Here is a 7,004-nt window from a genome sequence, read left to right on the forward strand (position 1 = left end):
TCATCTTTTGACATTAGTCTCAATCTCCAGATCAAAAACATAAAGGGGGAGGCCAGATGAAATCGTATGACCAACAGGTTACTGCAGCCTTGAGTACGCCTCATTACATGCTCATTGTTTGGAAATCACAAATATTGCCACTGGTTACCAAGCATGATGCTGACCCTTGGAATGTCACCATCGAGAGGTCTGATACAGCCATGACATCTCAGGGTAAAAAGTCCCATGCAGTTTATAGTTCATAGTTACAGATATAAATGACATAAACAGTGTTGATGTTTTCATGTTAAATAATACAGTGTATATAATGTATATACTTTATATATATATATATATATAATGCTAAAACAAATGTTTTTTGACGGCAAATATATGTGAAATCTAGATACAGTCCAGTTTTAGCCCAAACGTGGTGGTTTTTTTTTTTTTTTTTTTTTTTTTTTTGCCTGTCCCGTTTGGCTCTTTTACCAATTATTGTCTAAAGGCGAAGAAAGATGCCCAACGGATTTACTTTACCAAATGGACCATCCCAGCCTTGCCGTAATGGTCTATTTGATTCACCTTTTATTGTTTATTTTATTTTATTTTCACTTGCTAAATACGGGACAGACTTGACTGGGGAAAAGAAGGGAGAAAGAAAGAGGGAAAGAAAAACAGCGGGGAAGAGGGATGGGGATAAAGGGCAAAAAACAAAAACCAACAAAATAAGCAGACAAAAAATACATATATCAATCACCTGGATCACCTGTTGAGAAAGAAAAAGGAGAAAACAAGCAGAAGAAAAAAAAAAGCAACATAATAAACAACATCACGATGATCTATGTGAATATAACAGTAAATACTAAATATTAAACATTATTGTGCAGCACGTAAGATCGACAGCGCACAGTGTGCTTTGAGGTCGGAGCCAAAAAGGGTGTAGTTTGTGTGTGTGAGCACCCGTGTGTACACCTGTGAGCGTGAGCGCGCTTGGATTTAAAAGGTTCCTTCATATAATGATCTGTTAGAGGGTGTGGGGGGCCACAGCCCCGTCCTCCAGGGCATGAAGCAGGTATGGAGGAGATCAAGACTCCAGACATCCAGAGGCCCTCAGAACACAAGAGACCAAGGAAGACAGAGGGGCAGCCGCGCCACTATCCCAGAAAGAGCTGAGGAGAGTCCCAGATGAGGTGGTCTTATTTGTATAACCAAAACATCAATAAATGTCCGGAGATGTACAATATAAAAAAGGTAACATAGTCTATATGCTGAATATGTCTGATGCAAGGTGATGTACACTGAATGAATTTTAATATTGAAAAACAAATTGCCTTTGCTTTTTTGAATTTTTATAAAAACGAGGCTTTTCAGTGTCCGTGAAAACCACATATGAAGCCAAACCACAATTTAAATATAAGAAAAACTGATTCATGCCCCTTTTGCATCTCTGTATTTGAAATTTCCTGTGTCACATGACACGCTTATTTATGAATTACTTTCCTACTGATGTCAAAGTAACTGAGATCCACAAATTATCTCCATCATTAAAGGTACAACTTCTTTCATTTGCCAATGGAGAATTTATATAGTTGGTTTAAACAGGCTTCTGTATATGTGTTATTGTATCAGATTATAAGAGAAATTACTGTAATCAGAAGTGAGGGCAGGAGTTAGTGATACATTGAAATACCCCTGACAGCAATTGTAGTATGAGTTTAATTATCATTGACATATCTACAGATGGCAGAGTTGCTGCTTCTAACCTCTTTATACAGTATGCAACCAAATAGAAGTGAGATAAAAGGGGGAGGTACACTACACTTGACACATGCATTTTCTTCTTTTAGCTCTAGATAGAATCTGTGAAGCACATCTACTCTTTTATTATGTAACTAACTGCCATCAGCAACCCGTGAAATAGTAAAGACTAGCAGGAAGTGCATCCATATCCAAACATCGATATAGCAGTGTATCCATAACAAATTTATGACTGCTGGACTATTACTCTGTTTTTTTTCCGTACCAGATAATATGAAAACAAACACATATTAATCATCTTCCACACAGCAGAGTTCAGGGTGCGAGAGAAAAATATAATGACAGTTATGGCACCTGCTGTAATTCCAATATCCTTTATAATTTACCTTGACCGGACTGTTTTGAGCTGAGAATCTGTTCCAGTCATGAAGTTGGGCCACCATGAAACAGTTTCAAATTATTATTCATAGGGGTTCATCCATATTTTTTTTTCTTCCCAGAAAGTGATAATCAGAAATTCTAGATGCATAGTCTGTGTTTGTCGCTTTGACAGAAAACAATTGTCCTGCTGTGCCCTCTCTGTTTGGAAAACAGAAGTCTTGAGTATGTGGGATTTGAACTCTCTCACTTTCAATCTCTTGTCACTCCACACACACACACACACGCACACCCACACCAGGAGAAATCTATACAGTACATCACAACAGCAACTAGTCCCTCCCTCACAGAATTTCATTTGAACCTGCTATCTCCTCATCATGACTTCAAATGAATAAAGATTATCCTCCAACAAAGACGCAAAACAGAGAGGAAGAACTACTGGAAAGACAAACAAATGTAACACAGCAGCAAGCCTCGAGCGTGGGGGGTAATAAATCACAGTAAAGAGGATAGTCTAAACTTCCTCTCCTCCTTTACAGAGCACTGCTGCTAAAAATGCTGGCGAGGCTATTCCCAGCAGGAGGAAACTTCTGGAGATTACTGTGTAATAAGCCTGAAACAGACCGTAGGTGAATTGAGACTGAGCATTCACCCTTCTACTGAGGTCATGGGACTCATTCTCTCTCAGGAACAGCCACTTGTCTACCAATCTCTGGTCAGACATGCCGGTGGTGAAGTGGAAAAAAGGAAAGGGAAGATAGGGTCACTTATAGGCCTTCTGGCTGTAGTTTGTCTGCCTCAAACAGCAGTGAAATTATACAGGGTCATTGGAGTCAATATAAAAGAAATATGTACACTGCAAAAACAGCTATACTTGAAACAAGCCAAATATTCTTAAATCTGACAAAATTTTCTTGTTTTGAGCAAAAAAATCTGCCAATGGGGTAAGCAAAAGTTGCTTGACTAGAATTCTTAAAACTAGCAAATTAATCTAACTGCCATATGCCTTTTAACTAGACAAAATTGTCTAAAATGTATGCTTATTTGAAGAAAATGTGACTTATTATAAGTAAAAGACACTTTGATATTTCGAAAATCTGTACCTAAAATGAGTATTATGCTTTCTTGAACAAGCTGTTTTCAAGAATTATTTGCTTACTTTAAGATTCTACACCTTAATTTAGATTTTTCACATAAAAAAACCATCTTACTATAGGACAAATTTTCTTAAAACTGAATTGTTTCTTTCTTGATTGAGCTAACTATAAGAATTATGTTTCGACTCTGAGAACAATAATCAGCAAAAATTCCTGAGAATAAGACACCATCTCTTCAAAAAGCTACTAAAAATAAGGGAATTCATCTTAAATTAAGACAGCAAAAGCACTCTTAGATTTTGCGCTTTTATTGACACAGCAATGGGTCAGTAACTCACTGAGGTCTGTTCCAGGAGAATCATGTCTAAAATTATACATTTCAGCAGGGTACTGTGTAACATGGCCAATATAAGAAGTGCATATTCCAGATACTCTTAACATGAATAATAACAGTATAACACACTCATGGCTGGTATCAAAAATAAATTTTGCTGAAGCTTAAAACAATCACTATTTCAAATCCTATATTACATAACATCTTAGAAGAACAAGTTTAACGACCACACAAACAAACATGTGTTTTACATTTGAACAACTTTTCTAGAGAAAAAAAAAACAACCTCACTGACTAACACTGAGTCTGATAAACAAGGCAAATGGAGTCTGTCATCTGAGAGACTCACTCAATGAATGACTTCCACTCACCAAGCGCCTTCTTGTAAGAGGGGGTTGAGTCTCGGTCATGGATGGAGTCTTTGAGTATTTCAGTTTGCAAGACAGACAGCAGCGTGGAAATGCACTTTGGATATGTGAGGTGGAGGGCATAGTAATATGCCATCAGATAGAGCAGTCCCTCATTAAGATCCTTCCGGTCAAAAGTGCTCACTGGTGTGGTTCCAACAGCTATCATGCAGTTGCCTTCAGAGACAAGCAGAACTGGACAAGCCAGGGATCGCTGACGCAGGTAGCCTTCAGGGTCTTCTGAAGTCTACATGACAGAAAAAAAAGAGGATTAGAACAAGACCGTAAGAAACACAATTTTTGAGTTGCATTACAGTTTAAAATGGATCAACTTTTTTTGTAGGTTTTATTAACATCAACATGTTATGGGGATCTGAACTTTAAGAATATTTGACTGACTCCACAGTAAAATATATAAAATGAAAACATGAGTAACTGCAAAATTCAACAATATATACACATAGAATATTGCAGCCTTACCTTTAGGACATGGAAAAAAGCAGATGCCCAGCTTCTTAGGTGGTACTGTGCTGGAAGGGAAAAGCATGGGAAGGGCTCTGAACACAGCTGCTGCATGTTCCACTGGTTTGAAAAAAGAAAAATAAGACAGGGTAACACCATTAAGCATTGCAAATAATGTAATCTGAAAAGCATAAATGTAGACAAATCAAGATACTGTAGCATTACCTCCATCCAAAGTTTTTGGCGGCTTCATAACTTTCTTCATGACACCATAAAACTGCACCTTCGAGTAGAAGATTTCCCATCTATCCTTCATCTCAGAAATGTATTTCAAGTTGGATGGTTGAATAATTCTCCGCAGCTCATCAAGGACCTGAAAAATACAGACAGAAACCCAACTGAGATAGATCTGTCTAGCTCTGTATCTGGTCTTGACAATAAGTGATAACAACTTAAACATGAGGACCAGTATTTAAGAAATTTGAAAATCATATCAAAATGTCCCCAAAGGAATAACAGGATGGCTAAAAGAAATAAGTGCTGCTTACATGATCCAGTTCTCTGAAACAAGGATATGCCTCTAGTATCTTCACTGCTCTGTCCTGCTCCTTTATAGCATCAGAGTTAATGAATTGTCTTCTAGACTCAAACTCCAGGTTCAGCAGTTGGGTAACAGCAGCTTTGTTCGGTTTTTTTGGTCTTGTATATTTCTTGAAGTGTCTTGTAGTGTCTTGCCTGGGTTTTTTGGCTGTCAAAGAAGTCAGCTGAACCAGCTAAACACATAGAGCAGAGGTGTGTAAATCATTTATTGCCACAGTAAGGCTTTATATATCTGTTATTGGTGCAAAACAATAAAACAAAAATACCAAAATATATCTGTAAATTAGATCAACAAATTAACTAACCACCTATCTTAAAATTGTTCATTCATCCTGTCAAGTTGTCACTATTAAATGGAGCACAAAGATTCCAAGATAAACAGTGAAGTAGTTGTGTTCCATTGTTAGCAGAATTTTTAACAAAAAAACAAAAAGTATTGTCCAAACCACATTTACACTCAGGGTGTAATAAGAGGGTGCATTATATTATACTTACATTCTTCATCACTGCCATCCTGGTGGTGCACTGGGGTGCCCATCGATCTAACTGGTGATTTATCTAGAATAATAGTTGATGCACTGGACTCCCCACTGCTGTCACTTTTTGCAACGCTTTCATTCCCATCCTTTCTTGGCTTCTTCGCAGGAGGTTTTTTGCCCTTCTTTGGACTTTTGACATTGGAGAGTCTCTTCATTAGCTTTTTAGCAACATGCTCCTAACAGGTACAAACGATAAAAATTAAAAGATGATAAGATACATCACTCATGATTAACACAGAGTGGTATTGAGCAAATGCTACTTACCCACTCACCACACGTTTCTTTAAGCATTGGGTAGTACTCCATTAATCGCTTTGCCATGGCATCAACCTCATGTTTGCTGGGGTGTCTGGAGTCCTCAGCTGCTCTTGCTATCGAAATCATGTTTGTCATGGTGTTTCTTACGAGTCGACAAAAGAGTTCCTTTGACAAAGGTTCAGCACACTCTGTCCCCAGCCACTTCTTTTCAAAGTAGGAATGTCGAGCTTGCTCAAGTTCACTGTCTGTGAAGACTATGTACTCTGGGTTGGACATAGTCACAAACTTAGAAGTGCTGGGTTCCTCTCTGGAGAAGTCACCATCTCCAGTAGTTGTTAGCGTTTTTTCAGCAGCAGTCTTGTTCTAAAATACAGTGTACATAGGGCTAATTTCACATAAAATTGCACAAGAACTTTAGGTCTCTAAATATGAAAGAAAGTACAACAAAATATCAGTAAAGTGTTGAACAATAAAAAATATGTATATTTAATAAATGTGTAGGCCACTTGATTTAAATCAAAACTAAAGAAGATTCTACAGTCTATCTGTTAAGTGAGTATTGGTGGAATTACTTGAAACTGCATAAAACAAGCTGGTGTGTTCTCAGTTTTGTCACACAGCGACAGGACAGAACTTACTTCTTCACATTTGTGCACTGCAAGCCATAGAGCCGACGCCTGAGGAAATGTTCAGGACCAGGAAACAGATCTTTGATGTCATCTCGTGAAAGTGATGAGAGCAGGTCTTCTCCAACATTTGCTTCTGCAATAGGAGTTTCCAATTATCACTACATTGCATTATCTTCATGTGCAAGCCAGCTGACAGCTTTGCTTGGGTAACAGACAGGATACATAGGAAACACAATTTAATATTTACCATTTAAAACCATGACTCTATTCCATTATTCTCCCTCCTCACTGCTCCACAGGTTCTAAATTACCTTCCTCCTATTGACTGGTAAAAGTAATATAGTTGTGATACATCAATTAAATGCATGTATACATATAAATGTATTTTTTTTTTTGCTTCCTGGGCTAAAGTATATAATGAAATAACTTCACTAATGGAAATTTGAAACTCCCACAATTTCTGTAAAACTGGCATTAACTTATGGCACTTTGCACACTTGTTGAATAAATTCACAGACACTGAAACTAATAACTGGACATGAATTCTTTCATAACTCTCT

General features: G+C 37.5%; 1 pseudogene across 1 annotated transcript; it reads right to left on the bottom strand.

The window, feature by feature from the left end:
• Window positions 1–3,507: 3,507 nt before the first annotated feature.
• LOC146369804 (uncharacterized) lies at window positions 3,508–6,774 on the bottom strand (annotated as a pseudogene). Its single transcript, XR_014797431.1, has 7 exons — window positions 6,454–6,774; window positions 5,822–6,178; window positions 5,514–5,733; window positions 4,967–5,191; window positions 4,644–4,791; window positions 4,437–4,538; window positions 3,508–4,203 (listed from the first exon to the last, which is right to left on the bottom strand). The product of XR_014797431.1 is annotated as an uncharacterized LOC146369804 (transcript).
• Between the last annotated feature and the right edge of the window lie 230 nt (window positions 6,775–7,004).

Source organism: Perissodus microlepis, chromosome 17 (genome assembly GCF_051167445.1).
Source record: "Perissodus microlepis isolate ML-2025 ecotype Zambia chromosome 17, ASM5116744v1, whole genome shotgun sequence".
NCBI classification, from domain to species: Eukaryota; Metazoa; Chordata; class Actinopteri; order Cichliformes; family Cichlidae; genus Perissodus; species Perissodus microlepis.